A 25908-nucleotide genomic window follows, 5' to 3' on the forward strand; every position below is an offset into this window, starting at 1 on the left:
CTTGCTCCAGGTGAAGAGACGTGAAGTGTTCGACGTCCCCAGATTATTCTCTTCCATTTTCAGCGATCTTGCGCTAGGGATTCCCAGGTGTCGGTGGGGATGTTGAACTTGTTCAAGGAGGCCTTGAGGGTGTCCTTGAAGCGTTTCCTCTGCCCCCCTGGGGCTCGCTTGCCGTGTCAAAGCTCCGAGTAGAGCGCTTGCTTTGGGAGTCTCGTATCAGGCATGGACAATATGGCCCATCCTTCGTAGCTGATAGAGCGTGGTCAATGCTGAGGATGTTGGCCTGAGCAAGAACAGACATTGGTGCGCCTATCCTGCCAATGGATTTGCAGGATCTTCCGGAGGCAGCGGTGATGGTACTTCTCCACTGCTTTGAGTGCCTGCTGTACACAATCCATGTCTGAGAAGCATGTCTGACAGCAGGTATCACTGCTGCTCTGTAGACCATGAGCTTTGTGCTGGTTTTAAGGTTCAGGTCTTCAAACACTATTCCTTAGGCGACCAAAGGCTGCGCTGGCACACTGAAGGTGGTGGTTGGACCTCATCAAAATCTGCCCCTGTTGACAGTAGGCTCCTGAGGTATGAAAAATTGTCCATGTTGTCCAAGGCCTCATCATGGATTTTGACAATCGGGGGGAGGAGGGGTGACAGGGGTCAGGTTGATAGAGCACCTTTGTTTCACGGATGTTTCGTGTAAGGCCTATGCTCTCAGACGCTACGGTGAACATGTTGACGATGATTTGGAGTTTGTCCTGAGTGAATGCAGACGCAAGCATCATCCGCATATTGTAATTCGAGGACAGAGGATGGCACGACCTTGGATCTGGTCTGAAGGCAATGGAAGTTGAACAGTTTCCCGTTTGTTCTACAGATTATCTCCACTCCAGCGGGAAGCTTATTGATGGTGAGAGGTAGCTTTGCAGCAAGGAAGATCGAGAAGAGTGTCGGTGCAATGACACAGCCTTCTTGCTTCACCCCAGTTCATACATGAATTGGGTCTGTGGTGGATCCATTGGTCAGGATCACAGCTTGCATGTTATCATGAAGTAAACGGAGGATGGTGACAAATTTTTGGAGGACAGCCAAATTTGAAGAGTACATTCTATATTCCCTCACAGTTGAGTGTCAAAGGCCTTGGTCAGGTTAAAGGAGGTTGAACCAACCCCACATCTGACACCAAGCTTCTCCCATGTGACATAAACCAACCCTTGTGACTGACACCAAGTGGACTGGGAAAATATGTTAAAGGGTAAGACTGTAGAAACGCAGTGGCAAACATTTAAGGAGATATTTCTTAACTCTCAAAGATTTATTCAAGTTAGAACTAAAGATGCTAAGAGAAGGATGAATAATTCCTGGCTAACTAAGGAAGTAAAGGATGGTATCAAATTTGAAAAAAAGGCATACAATGTTGCAAAGGACAGTGGAAGGCCAGAGGATTGGGAAATTTTTAGAATCCAGCAAAGAGACGACAAAAGAAAAACGATAAAGCAGTGATCATCATGGGCAGTCCCTCAGAATCGAGGAAGACTTGCTGCCACTCCTAAAGCAAGTCCTTTGGTGGCTAAACAGTCCAATACAAGAGCCACAGATCCTGTCACAGGTGGGACAGACATTAGTCAGGGGAAGGGGGGTGGGTGGCACTGATTTGCCGCATGTTTCTTCCGCTGCCTGTGCCTGACCTCTTCACGCTCGCGCCGTTGAGATTCGAAGAGCTCAACGCCCTCCCGGATGCACTTTCTCCAACTAGGGCGGTCTTCGGCCAGGGACTCCCAGGTGTCAGTGGTGATGTCGCACTTTACCAGGGAGGCTTTGAGGGTGTCCTTGTAACGTTTCCGCTGCCAACCTTTGGCTCGTTTGCCGTGAAGTTGCTCCACATAGAACAATTGCTTAGGGAGTCTCTTGTCTGGCATGAGAACTATGTGGCCTGCCCAGTGAAGCTGATTGAAGCACTGACCACACACAATGTTGGGGATGTTAGCCTGGGCAGGGGCATTGATGTTGGTGCACCTGTCCTCCCAGGGGATTTGCAGGGTCTTGCAGCAACATCGTTGGTGATACATCTCCAGCGACTTGGTGTCTTCTGTACATCGTCCATGCCTCTGACCCATACAGCAGGGCAGGTATTACTACAGCCCTGTAGACCACGAGCTTGGTAGTAGATTTGAGGGCCTGGTCTTCGAACACTCTTCCTCAGGTGGCCAAAGGCTGCACTGGAGGAGATATTGAATCGCCTCATCGTGTCTGCCTTTGTTGATAAAAGGCTCCCAAGGTATGGGAAGTTGCCCATGTTGTCGAGGTCCGCGTCGTGAATCTTGATGACTGGGGGGGGCAGTGCTGTGCAGCGAGGACAGGCTGTTGGAGGACCTTTGTCTTATGGATGATAAGCATAAGGCCCATGCTTTCATATGCCTCGGTGACTATATCCTGGAGTTCAGCCTCAATGTGCGCAGACGCAGGCGTCGTCCGCGTACTGCAGCACAATGACAGAGGTTGGTGATCTTGGACCTGGCCTGGAGGCGGCGTAGGTTAAACAGCTTCCCACTGGTTCTGTAATTTAGTTCCACTCCAGTGGGGAGCTTGTTGACTGAGGTGGAGCATGGCAGTGAGGAAGATTGAGAAGAGGGTTGGAGCGATTACGCAGCCCTGTTTGACCCTGGTCCGGATGTGGATTGGGTCTGTCATGGAACCGCTGGTAAGGATCACGGCCTGCATGTCGTCGTGGAGCAGGTGAAGGATGTTGACAAACTTTTGGGGGCATCCAAAACAGAGGAGGACACTTCATAAGCCCTCATGGTTGACAGTGTCAAAAGCCTTTGTAAGATTGAAAAATAGAAACATAGAAAATAGGTGGAGGAGTTGGCCATTCGAGCCTGCACTACCATTTAATAAGATCATGGCTGATCATTCACCTCAGTACCCCTTTCCTGCTTTCTCTCCATACCCCTTGATCCCTTGAGCCGTAAGGGCAATATCTGACTCCCCTCTTGAATATAACCAATTAACTGGCATCAACAACTCTGTGGTAGGGAATTCTCTTCATCTTGGTGCAAAATGGCTTATGCCTTATCTTTAGGCTGTGTCCCCAGTTCTGGACTTCACCAACTTTGGGAACATTGTTTCATGCATCTAACCTGTCCAGTTCCGTCAGTATTTTATATGTTTCTATGAGATCCCCTCTCATTCTTCTAAACTCCAGTGAATACAAACCCAGTCGATCCAGTCTCTCCTTATAGGTCAATCCTGCCATCCCAGGAGTCAGTCTGGTGAACCTTCGCTGCACTCCCTCAATAGCAAGAACATCCTTCCTCAGATTAGGAGACTAAAACTGAACACAATGTTCCAGGTGAGGCCTCACTAAGGCCCTGTACAACTGCAGTAAGACCTCCAAGCTCCTATAGTCAAATCTCCTAGCTATGAAGGCCAACATACCATTTGCCTTCTTCACCACCTGCTGGACCTGCATGCCAACTTTCAAATGACTGATGTACCATGACACCCAGGTCTCACTGCACCTTCGCTTTTCCTAATCAGCTGCCATTCAGATAATATTCTGCCTTCGTGTTTTTGCCACCAAAATGGATAACCTCACATTTATCCACATTATACTGCATCTGCCATGCGTTTACCCACTCACCTAATCTGTCCAAGTCACACTGCAGCCTTTTAGCATCTTCCTCACAGCTCACACTGCCACCCAGCTTAGTGTCATCTGCAAACTTGGAGATATTATACTCAATTCCCTCATCAAAATCATTAATGTATATTGTAAATAGCTGGGGTCCCAGCATTGAGCCCTGCAGTACCCCACTAGTCACTGTCTGACATTCTGAAAAGGACCCGTTTATCCTGACTCTCTGCTTCCTGTCTGCCAACCAGTTCTCTATCCACGTCAGTACATTACCCCCAATACCATGTGCTTTAATTTTGCACAACAATCTCGTGTGTGGGACCTTGTCAAAAGCCTTTTGAAAGTCCAAATACATCACATCCACTGGTTCTCCCATGTCCATTCTACCAGTTACATCCTCAAAAATTCAAGAAGATTTGTCAAGCAGAATTTCCCTTTCATAAATCCATGCTGACTTGGAGCGATCCTGTCACCGCTTTCCAATTGTGCTGCTATTTCATCTTTAATAATTGATTCCAACATTTTCCCCACTACTGATGTCAGACTAACCGGTCTATAATTACCCGTTTTCTCTCTCCCTCCTTTCTTAAAATGTGGTGCTACATTAGCTACCCTCCAGTCCATAGAAACCCATCCAGAGTCGATAGACTGTTGGAAAATGATCACCACTGCATTCACTATTTCTAGGGCTACTTCCTTAAGTACTCTGAGATGCAGATTATCAGGCCCCAGGGATTTATCGGCCTTCAATCCCATCAATTTCCTGCCTAATAAGGATTTCCTTCAGTTCCTTCTTCTCACTAGACCCTCGGTCCCCAAGCATTTCTGGAAGGTTATTTGCGTCTTCCTTCATGAAAACAGAACAAAACTATTTGTTTAACTGGTCCGCCATTTCTTTGCTCCCCATTATAATTTCACCTGAATCTGACTGCAAGGGACCTACGTGTTTTCACTAATCTTTTTCTTTTCACATATCTATAGAAGCTTTTGCAGTCAGTTTTTATGTTCCCTGCAAGCTTCTTCTCACACAGATAGATAGATTTTTAACCAATAAGGGAATTAAGGGTTACGGGGAGAGGGCGGGTAAGTGGAGCCGAGTCCATGGCCAGATCAGCCATGATCTTATTGAATGGCGGAGCAGGCTCGAGGGGCTAGATGGCCTACTCCTGTTCCTAATTATTATGATCTTATACTCTATTTCCCCCCTCCTAATTAAACCCTTTGTCCTCCTCTGCTATATTCCAAAATTCTCCCAGTCCTCAGGTTTGCTGCTTTTTCTGGCCAATTTATATGCCTCTTCCTTGGATTTAACACTATCCTTAATTTCCCTTGTTAGCCACAGTTGAGCCACCTTTCCTGTTTTATTTTTACTCCAGACAGGAAGTTCATTCATGTGATCTTTAAATGTTTGCCATTCCCTATCCACCGTCAACCCTTTAAGTATCACTCACCAGTCTATTCTAGCCAATTCGCGTCTCATACCATCGAAGTTACTTTTCCTTAAGTTCAGGATACTAGTCTCTGAATTAACTGCGTCACTCTCCATCTTAAAGAATTCTACCATATTATGGTCACTCTTCCCCAAGGGGCCTCGTACAACAAGATTGCTAATTAGTCCTTTCTCATTACACATCACCCAGTCTAGGATGGCCAGCCCTCTAATTGGTTCCTCGACATATTGGTCTAGAAAACCATCCCTAATACACTCCAGGAAATCCTCCACCACATTGCTACCAGTTTGGTTAGCCCAATCAATATGTAGATTAAAGTCGCCCATGATAACTGCTGTATCTTTATTGCACACATCCATTATTTCTTGTTTAATGCTGTCCCCAACCTCACTACCAATGTTTGGTGGTCTGTACACAACTCCCACTCGTGTTTTCTTCCCTTTGGTATTCCTTAGCTCCACCCAAACTGATTCCACATCATCCAAGCTAATGTCCTTCCTTACTGTTGCATTAATTTTCTCTTTAACCAGCAATGCCACCCCACCTCCTTTTCCTTTCTGTCTATCCTTCCTAAATGTTGAATACCCCTGGATGTTGAGTTCCCAGCCTTGGTCACCCTGGAGCCATGTCTCTGTGATGCCAATTACATCATATCCGTTAATTGCTATCTGCACAGTTAATTCATCCACCTTATTCCAAATACTCCTCACATTGAGGGACAGACCTTCAGGCTTGTCTTTCTAACACACTTTGCCCCTTTAGAATTTTGCTGTAATTTTGCCCTTTTTGCTTTTGGTTTCTCTGCCCTCCACTTTTACTTTTCTTCTTTCCATCTTTTGCTTCTGTCCCCATTCTATTTCCCTCTCTCTCCCTACATAGGTTCCCATATCCCTGCCATATTAGTTTAACCCCTCCCCAACAGCACTAGCAAACACTCCCCCGAGGACATTGGTTCCAGTCCTGCCCAGGTGCAGACCATCCGGTTTGTACTGGTCCCACCTCCCCTAGATCCGGTTCCAATGACACGAATTTGAATCCCTCCCTTTTGCACCACTCCTCAAGCCACATATTCATCTGAGCTATTCTGCGATTCCTACTGTGACACGTGGCACTGGTAGCAATCCTGATATTACTACTTTTGAGGTCCTACTTTTTAAATTTAGCTCCTAGCTCCCTAAATTCGTCTTGTAGGACCTCATCCTGTTTTTTTAAACCTATATTGTTGGTACCTATATGCACCACGACAAATGGCTGTTCACCCTCCCTCTTCAAAACATCCTGCACCCGCTCAGAGACATCCTTGACCCTTGCACCAGAAAGGCAACGTATCATCCTGGAGTCTCGGTTGTGGCCGCAGAAATGTTTATCTATTCCCCTTACAATAGAATCCCCTATCACTATAGCTCTCCCACTCTTTTTCCTGCCCTCCTGTGCAGCACAGCCACCCACGGTGCCATGAGCTTGGCTGCTGCTGCTCTCCCCTGATGAGTCATCTCCAATGACAGTACCCAAAGCGGTGCATCTGTTTTGCAGGAGTTTCTGCCATCTCCATGTTCCCCATCACTAATTCCCCAGTCTCATCCTCGAAGGGACCAACATTTACTTTAGCCACTCTTTTCCTTTTTATATATCTGTAGAAACTCTTGCTATCTGTTTTTATATTTTGCGCTAGTTTACTTTCATAGTCTATCTCCCCTTTCTTAAATCATTTTTTGAGTTGTTCTTTGCTGGCTTTTAAAAGCTTCCCAATCATCTGTCCTCCCATTATTTTTGGCCACTTTGTATGCCTTTGTTTTTAAAATTGGATACCGTCCTTTATTTCTTTAGTTAGCCATGGTTATCTTTTCTTTTACACCCTTTCCTCCTCACTGGAATATATTTTTCTTCAGAGTTATGAAATATCTCCTTAAATGTACACCACTGTTCATCAACCATCCTACATTTTAATCTATTTTCCCAGCCCACTTTAGCCAACTCTGCTCTCATACCTTTGTAGTCTCCTTTATTTAAGCTTCGTACTCTGGTTAGAGATCCAACTTTCTCGCCCTCCATCTGAATTTGAAATTGAACCATGCTATGATCACTCATTCCAAGGGGATCCTTTACTAGGAGATTGTTTATTAATCCTGTCTCATTACACAGGACCAGATCTAACATGGAACCAACCAGGGTGCAGGCTATTACACACTGAGCAAGGAACCCATCCCTTATGCACTTTATGAATTCTTCCTCAAGGCTACCCTGACCGATTTGATTTGTCTAATCAATATGGGGGTTAAAATTACCCATGATTATTGCTGTTCTCTTTTTACAAGCCCCCACTAATTCTTGGTTTATACTCCAACCAACAGAGTTGCTACTGTTAGGGGGCCTGTCGACTACACTCACCAGTGACTTTTCCACCTGGATATTCCTTATCTCCACCCAAACTGTATCAACATCCTGATCTTTTGAGCCAATATAGTTTCTCACTGTTTCAGTGATTCCATCCTTTATCAACAGAACTACCCCACCTCCTTTTCCTTTCTGTCTATCCTTCTGGATTGTCAAATACTCCTGAATGTTTAATTCCCAGTCCAGGTTACCTTGCAACCACGCCTCTGTTATGGCTACCAGATCACACCCATTTGTAACTATTAATGCTAACAGCTCATCTAATTTGTTATGAATGCTGCGTGCATTCAGATAGAGCTTTTAAATGTGTTTTCTTACCATTTTCTCCTGCTATCGCTCCTCGGGCACACTCTCCTGAAATAAGGCAGAAACACAAATGTTAATGCATAGCAGACTGATGGCAGTGCTCAAACAGACTAAACAAGGCTCAACTTTGCAGCACGACAGAGCCAGAGAGTCAATAGTAAAAAGTGTGGAGTAACTCGCTGATCTGGAAAGCTAATGATCAACAGTGAGTGGATAGTATTGGACTAATTGAGTCAGACTTTAGTGAAGTGGATGGGCTGGTGGTCAATATTGAGGGCAAGTCACTGGGGACCTGTGACAGGGATCCTTGCAATATCCACAGGGGTGGCAAGGAACAGAAATAAGTGCTGGAGGAAACCGAGCACATAAGATAATAGGAGGATGCACTAACAGCAGGAAGACTGCTTGTAAAGACACAACAATGTGCTAATATTAGAACATAGGAACAGGAGGCGGCCATTCAGCCCCTTGAGACTGTCGAACCAATTAGATCAAGGACTAACTCCGAATGCAGAAGACCAAGTCATAGAGGAAGAAGCAATTCAGATGCCAGAGAACATGGTTAGGATAAAGATGCAGTTGGTGAGGTGCAGGGAGATTCTGGCTGTAGGGAGGTGGGTGATGATGAGTGCGGTTATGATGATGAGTTGGTTACCCAGGGATAGGTCTGTGCACATTGAAGATAAATGACAAAAGGTACTGGAAGAACAGGAAGGGCTAAATGACAATGTAAGAAATCCTGTAAGGACTTTGAACCTTCCCATGCAAGGATGGCCGAGAAAATCAAGGCAATTTCCTTTGACACACTTCTGTTTTGGGTGAAAAAAAGAGGTTTGTAAAATAAGTCACAAATATGACTAACTGCCAGTCAACTTGCTGCTAAAATACTGGGTCTTTGAAAAGTAAATGGCATTGTTCTTGTGTCAAAAAATGGGAGAGAGATGACCAAATAAAAACAATGGAACTGGTCAGGAACGTTGAAGTAGCTGCAAGAAGCATTTACATTGGATAGAAGGGAGAAGGCCAGAAGGAAAGGTGATCCCACATGACATTGATTGAAGAGTGGAATCTAGAAAGCAGGTGGGTGACATACAAGAACCAGGTAACATTAACAAGGTTAAACTGGGGGTCAAAAGATGGGAACATCTACAGTAAACTGTATAGATGTGAATGCTGAATGCATTAGAAATAAGCAATTCCAAAACACGAGGCTACTGTAACACTCGGGAATTACAGTGTTGTGGGAATATTATAAACATGGCTGACTGCAGAGGATGGTGCACAGGGACAGGAGGAGCCTGTCCCACCATTCAGTTTGATCATGGATGATCTGTACCTCAACTGCATGTACCCATTTTTACTTCATATCCCTTGATGCCCTTAAAAAAAAAAGGAACAAAAATCTATCCATCTTAGTTTTGAAAATTGAATTGTTTGATTCTAGCATACAGTCTTTTGAGGGAAAGAGTTCCACATTTCCACAACCCTGTGAATAATTTTTTTTTTTTTTTTTTTAAAAAGTATTCAGGCACAGCAGAGTAGACAGCAGGGAAGCGATGTGGGCCTGAATGTCAAAGACAGAGGAGATTAAAGCTGTTCATCCTGTGAAAGAGCTGTCCAATGTATTCCCACACCACACCTTTCCCCATAACCCTGCAAATGAGTTCTCCACAACTACATGTCCAATTGCCTTTTGAACATCCCGATGGAATCTGCTTCCACCACCCTCTTAGGTTCCAAATCTAAAACGCTGAAAAAATATCTCCACATTTCCTCTCTAGTTCCCTTGCCATTTATTTTAAATCTGTGACCTCTGGCTACCAGTCCGGTTGCAAGAAACAGTTTCTCCCGGTTTGCTCAATCAAATCTCTCAAAATTTTGATTATCTCGATTAGGTGTCCCTTTGACCTTTGAGAACAATCCCAGCTTCTGCAATCTCTCCACTTTACTGAATTCTCTCATTCCTACTCTCATCCTAATAAACTCCCTTCTTACCCTCTCCAAGACCTTGACATCCTTCCTCAAGTGTGGTTCCCAGAATTCTGCACAATACTTCAGCTGAGGCCTAACCAGTGATTTGTAAAGGTTTAGCATGAATTCCTTGCATTGAATTCAATGACCCCATTTACAAAGCCAAGTATCCCACAAGCAATCTTGACTGTCTGAGCAACTTGCCCTGCCACCTTCACAGATTTGTGAACATTTAACCCAGTTTCTTCTGTTCTTGCACAACCCTCAAAATAGAACCATTTAGATACATTGCCTCTCCATGTTATTCCCCTAAAGTGCATCACTTCACGCTCATCCATATTAAATTGTATCTGCCATGTGACTGCCCATTTCACCAGTCTGTCCATGTCCTCCTGAAGCCTGCTACTATCCTGCTCACTATTCACTACGTTGCCAAGTTTTGTATCATCTGCAAACTTCAGAATGGCACTTTCGATACACAAGTTCAGGTTATTTATATACAAGGAAAGCTTATAGTGAATGGTCTCAGATTTCTCACAGATGTGTCTCCATTCTGAGTAAAATATCATCCTTTGCTTCATTCAGTTCTTAGACCAAGTTCCGCTGCTTTTCATCCAAAACATTGCGCAATGTAGAAAATTCAGAGTTGATGAGGTTCTGTGATTGATTCGACTGTTCCCGTGAAGACAAAAAGAGTTTGTTAAAGAAGGAAGCAAAACTATCGCAGGTCACGAAAACATTGATGACAATGCTTAATAACACCAACCACACTGCTGAAAATGCACAGGGATAGAGTTCTGTTAGCCCGGCATGGGATGCATAACATGCTACCCGTACAGGCACAGCCCACATCAACCCACTGAGAATTCACCGTCATTTCAGAGATGCTTTCTTGCTGTTTAAACACAAAATCTTGAAAATAGGTTTTCTTCTGCCTCAGAGAATGTAGGAGTGTGTTCATTTTCTCCTGGAATTGAAACTCAATGAAGTCTGAAAATAATTGGCAAAAAAATCCAGGGGGGAAATGAGGGGAAACATTTTTCCACAGTGAGTTATGGTGATCTGGAACACACTGCCTGAAAGGGCAGTGGAAGCAGATTCAACAGTAACTTTCAAAAGGGAATTGGATAAATAGTTGACTAGGAGACATTCACAGGGCTCTGGGGAAAGAGCAGGGGAGTGAGACTAATGGGACAGCTCTTTGAAAGAGCCAACACAAGCATGATGGGCCGAATGGCCTCCTGAGCTGTGTTTCTATGATTCTAGGCCCTGACAAGAGTCAGCATTTTACTAAAATTAGAAAGATAAAAAGTGATTTTTTTTTTAATTCTTAGCTTGACCAACTGCGTTAACTTCACTTCATAATGGTTGCAGCTGGTGCAAAGCTGAAGTGGAGTCAAACTCTCTCCTGCCCCATGGTCAATGGAAACGATTGATCTTCAGAGTTACTCTGCACATCTCCCCTGACCATCAATCTCAAACTGCTTTGCATCAACACAAAGTGGCATGACTGTCCCACTCACACTGAGTCACGACATACTGAGTTAAAACATGCACAATCAGCTGACCTGTAAACAGAAGTACTGAGCTTTCTATACTTCAACAGCATTACAGAGTCACAGTAAAATTCCTGCCCTCCTCCAGCTCACAATATATCCTGAAATTTAAATAAGATACAAAGTCAGGCAACACCAAGTTTCCTATTGGGAAGGAGAGCAGGAGAGTTCTCCCCAGTATCCCTGGGTCAATATTTATCACTCAATCAACATCACTAAAACAGATGAGCTGGTCACTGTCACACTGCTGTTTGCAGGAGCTTGCTGTGCGCAAATTGGCTGCTGCATTTCCTACTTTACAACACCGACTACACTTCAAAAGTACTTCATTAACTGTAAAGCACTTTGGGATGTCCCGAGCTTGTGAAACGCACTATATAAATGCAAGTCTTTCTTTCTACAGGATTAACACACCATTATGGCAGCATGACATGCCCTCTGCTAGAAACTGTCAGACGCAAGTCAGCGACAGTGAGTGACTGAGATCGTCCTGATACAGCATCATTTCCTGCCCTTGCTGATTCAATCATTTCTTAACCATACTCCAGCTATCAGCAGATTCTTTACACTACAAGACTAATCAATGACAATAGACCACATCCACCTCACAAAAACCGGAAGACCCCATGCACAGATTGTCTTTAACCCGTGACTTAGATTGCCCACCATTATATTGTGGGGATAATTTGCAGCCCACCCTCCTCCAGGACTGTGGCTCACTCACTGGGCAGCACACCGTATCATTGCAAACACTATTTAAATGAGTTTCCTGCTTTGTAACAATCCAATACAAAGTTCAACACATTATATATAGTACAGACTGGAGCAAACACCTCACCCACCACCCCAGCCCCCTCCTCACCACCTCCCTTACCCCACCCAGCGCTCAGCAGGTTCCCGGGGAAAAAGCGACTGTCCCGCTCACTCACCAAACCCGTTGCCATGACGCCCTCGCTCCCCCCGAGTGAATAATAACAAAAAGAATCCAAAGTGTGAAATCCCCCCCAGGCCCGAGTATAGCCTATAGCCGTGAGCCGCTCCCACCGGCTCCAAATCACCGATACAAATTCCCAGCGCGGTGTCACTGGCGCTTGGCCTAAAAATACTCTGCGCGAGCTCCGAGTCGCGCTCCCAATCAAGCCCGGGCCAGCACCTGAAACCCGCCTCGCTCATTGAGTGACAGGCGGTCCGACCAATCCGCTTCCCCCGGGAGAGCTGCGCCCCAGAAACCCGCCTCCCTCACTCTGAGTGACAGGGGCTCCGGCGAACCCGCTCACCTCCGGAGTTCCACACCCTGTCTGCTACTGGCCAATCAACGCGGCCGGGGGGCGGGGTTTGCGGTCATGATTTCGGTTGAAAGAGGTTCGCGCTAAGAACTTGGCGGTTGGGTTTAAATATTGAATATTTAACGGGCCCCTGTGAGAGGGCGCGCGAGGTGTGCTGTGATTGGCGGGCACGGGGGTTGTGCTGTGATTGGCGGGCGCGGGGGTTGTGCTGTGATTGGCGGGCGCGGGGGTTGTGCTGTGATTGGCGGGCGCGGGGGTTGTGCTGTGATTGGCGGGCGCGGGGGTTGTGCTGTGATTGGCGGGCGCGGGGGTTGTGCTGTGATTGGCGGGCGCGGGGGTTGTGCTGTGATTGGCGGGCGCGGGGGTTGTGCTGTGTTTGGCGGGCGCGGGGGGGGGGGGGGTGTGCTGTGATTGGCGGGGAGGGACAAGAACAACAACAACTTGTGTTTATAGAGCGCCTGTAACCTAGTAAAAGGTCCTAAAATGCGTTATAGAAGTGTTACAAGATAAAACAGATACATTTAACACGAGGTCGCGAGGCGGAGCGGCAGCATCCCAGGCCTACAAAAGGCCAGCGGGAGCTCGAGGTGCGTGGTGAGGCCTACAAAAGGCCCAACTAGAGCAGCTCCAGCTGGGAGAAAAAGCAAAAAAGTAGAAAGAAATCAACAGGTGATGTCACAGCCAAAGGGGTAAGTGATTGGCTGGTGATTGGTGAGTAGCTTTTCTTTTTCTTTTTTATATCAGTAAGTAACCTGTTAACAATGTTGTCGCCAAATTAAGCGTATCTAAAGGTTAAGTCATAGCAGCAGAGCTCGGTCACGTGATATGCTCCTCCTGTACCATGTGGGAACTCAGGGACACTTCCGGTGTCCCTGATGACTATGTGTGCGGGAAGTATATCAGCCTCCAGCTCCTGACGGACCGCGTTGCGGAATTGGAGCTGCGGGTGGATTCACTCTCCACGATGCTGAGAATGACGTGAGTAGCACGTGTAGCGAGTTGGTCTTACTGCAGGTAAAGGGTCCACAGCCAGATAGGGAATGGAAGACCAGCAGGAAGAGCAGTGCAAGGAAGGTAGTGCAGGGGTCCCCTGCGGTCATCCCCCTGCAAAACAGATACACCGCTTTGAGTACTGTTGAGGGAGATGACTCATCAGTGGAGGGCAGCACCAGCCAAGTTCATGGCGCCGTGGCTGGCTCTGCTGCACAGGAGGGCAGGAACAAGAGTGGAAGAGCGATAGTGATAGGGGATTCAATTGTAAGGGAAATAGATAGGCGTTTCTGCGGCCGCAACCGAGACTCCAGGATGGTATGTTGCCTCTCTGGTGCAAGGGTCAAGGATGTCTCGGAGCGGGTGCAGGACATTCTGAAAAGGGAGGGTGAACAGCCAGTTGTTGTGGTGCACATTGGTACCAACGATATAGGTAAAAAAAAAAGGGATGAGGTCCTACGAGACGAATTTAAGGAGCTAGGAGCTAACTTAAAAAGTAGGACCTCAAAAGTAGTAATCTCGGTATTGCTACCAGTGCCACGTGCTAGTCAGAGTAGGAATCACAGGATAGCTCAGATGAATACGTGGCTTAAGCAGTGGTGCAGGAGGGAGGGATTCAAATTCCTGGGGCATTGGAACCGGTTCTGGGGGAAGTGGGACCAGTACAAACCGGACGGTCTGCATCTGGGCAGGACCGGAACCAATGTCCTAGGGGGAGTGTTTGCTAGTGCTGTTGGGGAGGAGTTAAACTAATATGGCAGCGGGATGGGAACCAATGCAGGGAGACAGAGGGAAACAAAATGGAGACAGAAGCAAAAGACAGAAAGGAGATGAGTAAAAGTGGAGGTCAGAGAAACCCAAGGCAAAAAACAAAACGGGACACTGTACAGAAAAATTCTAAAGGGTCAAAGTGCAATAAAAAGGCAAGCCTGAAAGCTCTGTGCCTCAATGAGAGGAGTATTCGGAACCCAGGAGAGGGCTCTGAGCTAGTTAGAGTGGGTGAGAGCTCAGATGAACAGGACCCCAAGAAAGCATGCAAAAGGCAGGAGGCAACAGAGCAGAGTAGCACTGGGGTAAGTGTAAACCACAAGGTGATAGGAAGGGACAATATGTATGAATATAAAGGGGCTGCAGGAGGGGTCAAAACTAAAAATCATGGTTTAAAAGCTAGTATTAAAACACTCTACCTAAACACAGCATTCGAAATAAAGTAAATGAGTTGACAGCACAAATCATTACAAATGGGTATGATTTGGTGGCCATTCCAGAAACGTAGTTGCAGGGTGCCCAAGACTGGGAATTAAACATACAGGGGTATCTGATAATTCGGAAAGATGGACAAGAAGGGAAAGGAGGTGGGGTAATCTGTTAATAAAGGATGATATCAGGGCAGTTGTGAGAGACGATATTGGCTCTAATGAACAAAATATTGAATCATTGCAGGTGGAGATTAGAGATGGTAAGGGGAAAAAATCACTGGTGGGCGTAGTTTATAGGCCCCCAAATAATAACTTCACGGTGGGGCGGACAATAATCAAGGCAATAATGGAGGCATGTGAAAAAGGAACGGCAGTAATCATGGGGGATTTTAACCTACATATCGATTGGTCAAATCAAATCGCACGTGGTAGCCTTGAGGAGGAATCCATAGAATGCATACGGGATTGTTTCTCAGAACAGTATGTTACAGAACCTACAAGGGAGCAAGCTATCTTAGATCTGGTCCTGTGTAATGAGACAGGAATAATAAACGATCTCCTAGTAAAAGATCCTCTCGGAATGAGTGATCACAGTATGGTTGAATTTGTAATACAAATTGAGGGTGAGGAAGTAGTGTCTCAAATGAGCGTACTATGCTTAAACAAAGGGGACTACAATGGGATGAGGGCAGAGTTGGCTAAAGTAGACTGGGAACACAGACTAAACGGTGGCACAATTGAGGAACAGTGGAGGACTTTTAAGGAGCTCTTTCATAGTGCTCAACAAAAATATATTCCAGTGAAAAAGAAGGGCGGTAAGAGAAGGGATAACCAGCTGTGGTTAACCAAGGAAATAAAGGAGAGTATCAAATTAAAAACCAATGCGTATAAGGTGGCCAAGGTTAGTGGGAAACTAGAAGATTGGGAAAATTTTAAACGACAGCAAAGAATGACTAAGAAAGCAATAAAGAAAGGAAAGATAGATTACGAAAGTAAACTTGCGCAAAACATAAAAACAGATAGTAAAAGCTTTTACCGATATATAAAACGGAAAAGAGTGACTAAAGTAAATGTTGGTCCCTTCGAAGATGAAAAGGGGGATTTAATAATTGTAAATGTGGAAATGGCTGAGACCTTAAACAATTATTTTGCTTCGGTCTTCACAGTGGAAGACACAAAAGCCATGCCAAAAACTGCTGGTCACGGGAATGTGGGAAGGGAGGACCTTGCGATAATCACGATCACTAGGGGGGTAATGCTGGACAGGCTAATGGGACTCAAGGTAGACAAGTCCCCTGGTCCTGATGAAATGCATCCCAGGGTATTAAAAGAGATGGCGGAAGTTATAGCAGATGCATTCGTTATAATCTACCAAAATTCTCTGGACTCTGGGGAGGTACCAGCGGATTGGAAAGCAGTTAATGTAACGCCTCTGTTTAAAAAAGGGGGCAGACAAAAGACAGGTAACTATAGGCCGGTTAGTTTAACATCTGTAGTGGGGAAAATGCTTGAAGCTATCATTAAGGAAGAAATAGCGAGACATCGAGATAGGAATAGTGCAATCAAGCAGACGCAACATGGATTCATGAAGGGGAAATCATGTTTAACTAATTTACTGGAATTCTTTGAGGATATAACGAGCATGGTGGATAGAAGTGTACCGATGGATGTGGTGTATTTAGATTTCCAAAAGGCATTCGATAAGGTGCCACACAAAAGGTTACTGCAGAAGATAAAGGTACGCGGAATCAGAGGAAATGTATTAGCATGGATCGAGAATTGGCTGGCGAACAGAAAGCAGAGAGTCGGGATAAATGGTCCTTTTCGGGTTGGAAATCAGTGGTTAGTGGTGTGCCACAAGGATCGGTGCTGGAACCACAACTGTTTACAATATACATAGATGACCTGGAAGAGGGAACAGAGTGCAGTGTAACAAAATTTGCAGATGACACAAAGATGAGTGGGAAAGCGGATTGTGTAGAGGACACAGTGAGGCTGCAAAGAGATTTAGGTAGGTTAAGCGAATGGGCTAAGATTTGGCAGGTGGAATACAATGTCGGAAAATGTGAGGACATCCACCTTGGGGGAAAAAAAAACAGTAAAAGGAATATTATATGAATGGGGAGAAATTACAACATGCTGCGGTACAGAGGGACCTGGGGATCCTTGTGCATGAAACTCTTTTAGGAGTAAACAAAAAACATTAAACCGTGCACGCCGATCTGGGGGAAACACCAACATTTACAAGGCCTTTTTTTTTGGGCCTTTTTTTTTCCAAGTGCCCCCTATAAAAGGGGAGGGGAACACTAAAAGCACCGGCAATTAAAACAAATTAACTTAAAAACATAAAATCAAATTAAAATTTGGTTGCCGGGCGTGATGCACTCCAGTTCCTCTGGTGCCCACCTCTCGCGGAAGGCCGCGAGCGTACCGTTGGACACCGCGTGCTCCATCTCCAAGGACAACCTGGACCGGATGTATGCGCGGAAGAGAGGCAGGCAGTCAGGTTGAACGACCCCCTCGACCGCCCGCTGCCTGGACCAGCTGATGGCACCCTTGGCCGTGCCCAGGAGCAGTCCTACGAGGAGGCCCTTGGACCTACCCGCTCCCCTCCGCACAAGGTGCCCGAAGATCAGGAGTGTGGGACTGAAGTGCAGCCAGAATTTCAGGAGCAGCCCCTTTAAATAACAGAACAGGGGCTGCAACCTCGTGCACTCAATAAAAACATGGAACACGGACTCTTCCACACCGCAGAAATTGCAGGCGACCTGGGAGCCCGTGAACCGGCTTAAAAATTTATTGCACGGCACTGCTTCGTGCACCACCCTCCAGGCCAAGTCCCCGACAAATAGTGGGAGGACCCCCGTGTAGAGTGCCCTCCATCGGGGACCCCCGCCTCCTCCGGACGGCAAGATGGTACGCCATGGCGTGTCCGGACGGCAGGCAAAGTTGAGAGTGTGCAGGAGCAGCCCGTACAGGAAACCCCTCCGCGCGGAACTGAAAGGCACAGAGGGGATTTCCCCGAGGCGGCTCAAGTTGTGAGGCGCCGGCCCCCGAGGGAGGTTCCGGGATTTGGCGCCGATGAGGAATTCCGTCCGGCGGGGGTCAGTTCGGACGGGATCTCCCCACGTGCTTGAGCCTCCTCGATGCACCTAACGGAGTCCGGGCCCAGAGCTCTTTTTAGCGACTCATGGCATCGGCCGCGTGACGGACGTTGGCAGATTTTAGGCGCCGCGCCAGCGTGTCTGGCGCCATCCAGCCCGCTCCTCCACCATCGAGCAGGTCCCTGACCCTGGTCACCTCACCAGCCACAACCCTCTCGTCCGACCGCCACCCAAAACCTCGGTCGTGGAGGTACGGATTCCCGAGCAGCGGCTCCTGCAGGACGGCCGTCGCTCCAGCCGGTGGAGAGCTGCGCTTGGTGGAGACTTTGTTCCAGACCCTGATGAGTTCCTTGTAAAAGACAGGCAGCTCCCGGAGGGCGGTCCTGACGCCCCCCACACTTACAAACAGGAGCTGCGTGTCGTAGTTGAGGCCGTGCTGCTGAAATACATCGCCAGAGCACGCCACCTAGGAGGGGGCTCAACGTAAAGGTATCTCTGCAGGGTCTGAAGACGGAAAATCGCGAGCTGGGCGCTGACGCACACCAACGACTGACCGCCCTCCCCAAGCGGGAGACTCAAGACTGCGGCAGAGACCCAGTGCTTCCTGTTGTTCCAGAATAAGTCCACCAGATTCTTCTGTATCTCGCAGGGGGAGGGGTCAAAGTGACCAGCCGGTACCACAACATGGCGGCCACCAGCTGGTTTATGACTAGCGCTCGACCCCTGTAGGACAGCACTCGGAGCAGTCCTGTCTAGCGCCCTAGGCGAGCGGCGACCTTGGCCTCCAGCTCCTGCCAGTTCGCCGGACAGGCTTCCTCGTCGGGGCTAAGGTAGACTCCCAGATAGAGGAGATGGGTCGTGCTCCAGGCAAAAGGCCTGAGCTCCTCCGGCAGGGAGTCCACCCGCCACTGACCCACCAGAAATCCGGAACATTTCTCCCAGTTGATTCTGGCGGAGGATGCGGCCGAGTAAATCTCCTGGCACTCACGCATCCTCCGCAAGTCAGTGCGATCCTCTACCACGAGGAGCACGTCATCGGCGTAAGCCGAGAGGACGACCTCCACGCCCGGCCCTTGCAGAGCCAGTCCCGTCAACCTCGTCGGCAGGAGGCGCAGGAAAGGCTCCACGCAGATGACATATAACTGGCCGGACATGGGGCATCCCTGGCACATCCCTCTCCCAAAGCGAAGGGGCGCCGTCAAGGACCCGTTAACCTTAATCAGACACTCCGCGGCGGCATACAAAAGTCGGATCCGGGTGACGAAATGCGTCCCGAACCCGAAAGCGCGCAGAGTTCCGAGCAGATAGTCGTGATCCACCCTGTCGAACGCCTTCTCTTGGTTGAGGGATAGGAAGGCGACCGACAGACCAGCCTCCTGGGAATAATGGATGAGGTCCCGGACCAGATGGATGTTATCGTGGATTGTCCGGCCCGGGACCGTGTAGGACTGGTCGGGGTGGATCATCTGGTCCAGCACGGCGCCAAGGCGAGCAGACATCGCCCTGGCGAAGATTTTGTAGTCCGTGCTGAGGAGGGAGACCGGGTGCCAGTTCTTAAGGAGGCGGAGATCGCCCTTCTTAGGCAGCAGGACGATGACTGCCCTGCGCCAAGAGAGGGGCATTCCCCCAGGACCCGCGTGTAGTCGCCCCCCAGGACGTCCCAGAACGCCCTGTGGAACTCCACGGTCAGCCCGTCCAGCCCCGGGGCTTTTCCCCTCGAGAGCCGGTCGAGGGCGCCGGTCAGCTCCACCAGGCTTAGCGGAGCTTCCAGATTTTCGGCGCCCTCCGGGCTGACCTTCAGCAGGTCCTCCCACAAAACTCTACGCGCTTCCTCGCTGGACTGCTCCGGAGAGAACAGAGCCTCGTAATATTCACGGGCCCTGTTGTTGATGCCCTCCGGATCCGAGACGAGAGAGCCGTCGTCGGCCAGCAGCGTCAAGAGCTGCTTACGGACACCCTCTCTTTTTTCCAGCGAGTAGAAGAAGGGTGAGCCGCGGTCCAGATCCCGCAGGAACTGGATCCGCGACCTCACGAACGCGCCTCGGGACCCGACGAGCTGCAGGTCCTTCAGCGCGGCCTTCACTTCGTACACCGTACCTCTTTTTCTAGGCGCCCGACCCTGGCCGCCCGCCTCTTGGTCGACCCCCTCGCGTACTCTTGACAGAAGACGCGGACGTGAGCCTTGCCCACGTCCCACCAGAGCCTCAAGGAGGGGAAGCCCCCCTGCTTCCTTCTCCAGTCGGCCCAGAAACGACGGAACGAGTCCTGGAACCGCACGTCCTCCAGCAGCTGGTTGTTAAAATGCCAGTACGCGGACCCCGTCCTCACGCGGAGCGAAGCAAGCTCCGCCCACACCAGGTGGTGGTCCAAACACGGCACCGGCCGCACGGAGGCCGCCGCGACGCAGGAAACGTACGCCCGAGACACGTAAAGGCGGTCGACTCTGGACCATCCTATTCCAGGCCTCACCCAAGTAAAGGCTCTGGAGTCGGGATGGAGATTTCGCCAGATGTCCACCAAGTCAAAGGACCCGACCAGGTCCCTCAACTTTTCCATCGCCGTCATGCTCTGCGGGGCACCAGAGCGGTCCCTCGCCTCGAGGGTGCAGTTAAAATCCCCCCCGAGGACAATGCAGTCGCCGACGTCGACGGAGCCAAGAAGAGCGGACACCTCTTACAAGAAGCGCGTTTGCTGCGGGCCGGGCTGAGGGGCGTACACGTTCACGAGATGGAGCGGCACGTCCCCCAGGCGAACCGTTACGTGCAGCAAGCGGCCTGGCACAGGCTCCTCAACCCCCAAGATCTCCGGCTGAAAATGCGGGGCCAGCAAGATGGCCACCCCACTAGAAGTGGCGTTGAGGTGGCTCATGCGGACCTCTCCTTGCCATTCCAGGAGCCACGTGGCTTCGTCTCCCGGAACGGTGTGGGTTTCTTGCAGGAAGCACGCCGCATATTTCCCCTCCCGTAGGAGCGAAAAATTGTTAAATCTACGGCGTGCCCCTCTGCCGCCGTTGATGTTGAGGCTGGCTATGGTTATCTTCATGACTAGAGCATAGTGCAACCTCTGCCTAACCTATTGTGGGGGGGGGGGGGAGTGGAGTCGTTTGTTGACCTCCACTCCTTCAGCAGCCCAGCGAGGAACTTTTTCAGCTGGCGCAGCTCAAGGCCTTGCGTCTTTGATAAGGGCCTGCCCGCGGCCATGGTTTTAGCGGCAGCGCGGACGGAAGCGATGAGCAGCCCCAGCTCGGACCATCTTTGCCGGGCCAGATGGGTTCGGTTGCGGCGACCCTGGCTCTGGACCAAAAAGTCCCGGAGTTCCTCTACGGGAATGAGGGGGGACTCAGCGGCGGGCACGTGGAGATCCACCGCCTCACTGGCGATGGCCTCGAGATCTTCACCCGCGTCCTCCACCGAGTCCCCGTCCTCCTCCGGGAGGTCGCCGCTAGCAGCCGGCCCGTCGACCGCACGAGGTACGGCAAATGGCCCGGCCGTTCCATCCGGCCCTGGCTCTGCCCCGACCCCACCCCCAGGATCGTTGGCAGAGGAGTCCCCACTAGGCTCTTTTAAAAGCGGTGCTGGGTCAGGAAGCGACAGAGGAAGGGGTTCCTCCTCCGCCCCAGGAGCCGGGGAAGGCGGAGAGACCTGGTCAAAGAAATGTACCAGGTCCTCCAAGTACCCCAGCTCCAAAGTAGGGGGCGAGGGTTGTAGTTCATCCCCCTCCCCGCCGCTACCCCCCGGCCCAGCGTGTACAGATTCATTAAAATTGTTAGTACTGTGTATTTCCGCCGAGTCGAGCAAGTCCCGGGGGAAGTTGGATATTGGCTAGGCGGGCTCAGGTTCGGCCTTTTCGGCCCCGCCCGCCTCAGTCCCCGGGACGCCCGACCCGGCGGCATCGTATTCCTCCGCTGGCCCCACTACCCCCCACGACAGGCAGATCCCCGACGCCATCCCCGGGAGGCAGAGGCTGGGCAGCCTCGACTGCCCCTCCCTCCCCGGAGACAGATTCCTCCCGTCTACGGCGCAGTTTGGGGGCGCCGGTGGGGGACGCGGGACACGCGGCGGGCACCGACTCCTCCGCGGAGGGATGTTGTTCCCCCTCCGCCTCATTGGAGCGGCGCCTCCTTTTGTTCCTGGGGGTGCCCGGAGGCAGGGAGACTTCCATGTATGCTGAGGCCTCCCGCTCCGCCCCCCCCTTTTTTCTTATCTTGCCCGCGCCCGAGCCCCTCGGCGGTATTGGTCAAGGGCTCGGGCACGGGCTCAGGGCACCCCGCACTCGCCGATGACTGGGTTGGGCTGAGCGCGGCGGTCAAACTTTCTGGCGCACCGAGGGGACCCGCCTCGAGATGTTTCGCCTTCCTCCGCGCCCTCTTTCCGGTCGGACGCTCTCCCTCCCCCCCGCCAGAGGCCGTGAAAACAAAGGCCCCCGACGATGCCTGCGCACCTACGGCTCCCGGCACACGGACGCTACTAGGGGGAGGGGTTGCGGAGGCGCCAGCCTTGGCCGCCCTCGGTGGTTTGGCGGCCTTGGAGGCGTAGCAGTTCTTGCGAACGTGCCCCACCTCCCTACAGGCATGGCACCGCACGCCGTCCAACGTCCAGAAGACGCGGTAGGCAGTCCCCTCGTGCACCACATTAAGATTGCCCTCCGTCGTCTCCTCCCGCGCCAGCAGGACAAAGAGCTGGCGGCGGAAGGAGAACACATGGCGCAGGCTGTTCTCTCTGAGGCCGAGCGGTCTGGGGTTGATCCCCGACCTTACCTCCCCCACTTGGTGTAGGTGAGGGGGAGGAGCTCAGCGGGAACAAAGGGCGGGACGTTCGATAGAATGACCCTCTGCGCGGTGGCCTCGAGAGGGTCCACCGGCAGGAACGCCCCGCCCACCGTGAGCCCCTTTTCAAGGGCCAGGGACACCGCCCGCTCCGACCCCAGGAAGAACACGGCCTTCCCAGACATCTTGGAGGCTGCGACAATGGCCGAGGGGCTGACTACCCCATCCATCACCCGCACGTACTCCTCGATGCTCATTGTGGGGTGAGTGTAGCTCTTGACCCCGTTTTTCTTAGTAATTAATCTGAATGGTGGCAGGGCAGCAGGTGGCGCAGGAGGCGCCGTGGATGTGGACGCCGCCTGCGCATAAGTCTTCGCTGGCCCTGCCACCGGCGTGGATGGGTTCGCCATCACGGGGTCCCTTTAAGGGCTACACCCACCCCAAAGTCACAGGCCTTAATGGTCTTAAATTGGCCCCGTTTGAATGTATGAGCAGAGGAGCTCTGAAAGAGGCACACCTCTCCCCTAGTTGGCAATTGGGGAGAGGCCTTGCTCCCTCTGCTCAGTTGTCTTAATTGTTTATTAAAAAATTAGGAGGAAAGGGCTCTCAGAGAGAGAGGGGAGAGACAGAGAGAGAGAGATAGAGGGAGGGGTTGGGAAGGAGGGAAGCTGCGAGGGCAGGGCTCCCCTCACAGCGGTGGGTGGGTGTTTCTTGGGGTGCACTCCCCAGATGGCAAAAAACACAGTCTTTGTAGAGTGGTCTTCGGGTGGGGGGAGAAGATGTCTTCACCTGGGGTAGCTGGAGCCACCCAGGCACACACTCCCAACGATCTTTAATGAGGTAATTAGTACTTCTTCAGCCAGGTAGCTCCAGCTATCCCAGGCTAGGCAATGGGGGAGGGGTGCTTCAGTGTTGTGTGGGCCTAGCTGTAGGCAAGACCCCCACACACACTTCCACACACACACACCCCCCGCGATGTTCCGGCCCTCGAATGGTCTTCTTTCCTCACCCCACCGATACAACAAAGTCTTTCGGGGAATGCACCAAAACAAACCCACCTGTCAAAGATTGTAGAAACGACTCTCCCTCCTTCCACACTGGATGGTGTTTCCTCAGGTTGTTCTTTCCCCCTCTCTCCAACTCTCTGTAGTTGCAGTAAATGATAATTGTTCAGCTCTCCACCTCTCCCTCCGGATGTTGAACTGCAGTAAGCCAGCCCTTTCCTCCCCTTCCTTGGCTGGTCTCAGGGCTCTCAAGGCCTCCCAGACAGGAGCTAAAGCAGGTAGCTCCTTCTCTCTCAACAGCAGAGCTCCAACTGATTAGGCCACGCCTCCAAAGCTCTACCATTGGTCCTTGTGCATGAAACTCTTTTTTGGAGTAAACAAAAAAAAACATTAAATCATAAAATGGTGCCCCCCCGATCTTGGGGGCGCACCAAACATTTCCAAGGCCCTTTTTTTGTCTGTTTTTTTTAGGTTTTTTTTGGGCACTAAAATCTTATTTTTTCCTCCAAGTGCCCCCTATAAAAGGGGAGGGGGACACTACAAAAACACCGGCAAAGAAAACAAATTAAACTTTAAAACATAAAATCAAATTAAAATTTGGTTGCCGGGCGTGACGATGCACTCCAGTCCCTCCGGTGCCCACCTCTCGCGGAAGGCCGCGAGCGGACCGGTGGACACCGCATGCTCCATCTCCAAGGACACCCTGGCGCGGATGTATGTGCGGAAGAGAGGCAGGCAGTCAGGTTGAACGACCCCCTCGACCGCCCGCTGCCTGGACCGGCTGATGGCACCCTTGGCCGTGCCCAGGAGCAGTCCTACGAGGAGGCCCTCGGACCTACCCGCTCCCCTCCACACAGGGTGTCCAAAGATCAGGAGTGTGGGACTGAAGTGCAGCCAGAATTTCAGGAGCAGCCCCTTTAAATAATAAAACAGGGGCTGCAACCTCGTGCATTCCATAAAAACATGGAACACGGACTCTTCCAGACCGCAGAAATTGCAGGCGGCCTGGGAGCCCGTGAACCGGCTTAAAAATTTACTGCACGGGACTGCTCCGTGCACCACCCTCCAGGCCAAGTCCCCGATAAATACTGGGAGGACTCCCGCGGAGAGTGCCCTCCATCGGGGACCCTCGCCTCCTCCGGATGGCAAGATGGTACGCAATGGCGTGTCCGGACGGTAGGCGAGGATGGCAAAGTTGAGAGTGTGCAGGAGCAGCCCGTACAGGAAACCCCTCCGCGCGGAACTGAAAGGCACGGAGGGGATTTCCTCGAGGCGGCTCAAGTTGTGAGGCGCCGGCTCCCGAGGGAGGTTCCGGGGTTTGGCGCCGATGAGAAATTCCGTCCGGATGGGGGTCAGTTCGGACGGGATCTCCCCACATGCTTGAGCCTCCTCGATGCACCTAACAGAGTCGGGGCCCAGAGCTGTGTTTAGCAACTCGATGGCATCGGTTGCGCGGCGGACGTTGGCAGAATTTAGGCGCCGCGCCAGCGTGTCTGGCACCATCCAGCCCGCTCCTCCACCACCGAGCAGGTCCCACGACCCTGGTCACCTGACCAGCCACAGCCCTCTCGTCCGACCGCCAACTGAAACATCGGTCGTGGAGGTACGGATTCCCGAGCAGCGGCTCCTGCAGGACGGCCGCCACTCCAGCCGGTGGAGAGCTGCGCTTGGTGGAGACTTTGTTCCAGACCCTGATGAGTTCCTTGTAAAAGACAGGCAGCTCCCGGAGGGCGGTCCTGACGCCCCCCACACTCACAAACAGTAGCTGCGTGTCGTAGTTGAGGCCGTGCTGTTGGCGGAAGAAATACATCGCCAGAGCACGCCACCTAGAAGGGGGCTCAACGTAAAGGTATCTCTGCAGGGTCTGAAGACGGAAAGTCGCGAGCTGGGCGCTGACACACACCAACGACTGACCGCCCTCCCCAAGCGGGAGACTCAAGACCGCAGCAGAGACCCAGTGCTTCCTGTTGTTCCAGAAGAAGTCCACCAGCTTCTTCTGTATCTTGGCGACAAACGCAGGGGGAGGGGTCAAAGTGACCAGCCGGTACCACAACATTGCGGCCACCAGCTGGTTTATGACTAGCGCTCGACCCCTGTAGGACAGCACTCGGAGCAGTCCTGTCCAGCGCCCTAGGCGAGCGGTGACCTTGGCCTCCAGCTCCTGCCAGTTCGCCGGCCAGGCTTCCTCGTCGGGGCTAAGGTAGACTCCCAGATAGAGGAGATGGGTCGTGCTCCAGGCAAAAGGCCTGAG

At 50.8% G+C, this 25908-nt stretch overlaps 1 long non-coding RNA gene across 4 annotated transcripts in view; it reads right to left on the reverse strand.

Annotated features, from left to right (window-relative positions):
- The window catches only part of LOC139273610 (uncharacterized), a 70407-nt gene extending 46516 nt beyond the window's left edge, over nt 1-23891 (reverse strand). Inside the window, exons 1-3 of one of the 4 annotated variants that reach the window (XR_011595246.1) lie at nt 23712-23891; nt 10292-10425; nt 7795-7830 (exon numbers count right to left, since the gene is read on the reverse strand). This is a non-coding gene — a long non-coding RNA (uncharacterized lncRNA). Of the gene's footprint in view, nt 1-7794; nt 7831-10291; nt 12129-12238; nt 12457-23711 lie in introns of those variants that run through there. The other 3 variants (XR_011595244.1, XR_011595245.1, XR_011595243.1) reach the window with 3 other exon arrangements.
- Between the last annotated feature and the right edge of the window lie 2017 nt (nt 23892-25908).

Source organism: Pristiophorus japonicus, chromosome 9 (genome assembly GCF_044704955.1).
Source record: "Pristiophorus japonicus isolate sPriJap1 chromosome 9, sPriJap1.hap1, whole genome shotgun sequence".
NCBI lineage: Eukaryota > Metazoa > Chordata > Chondrichthyes > Pristiophoridae > Pristiophorus > Pristiophorus japonicus.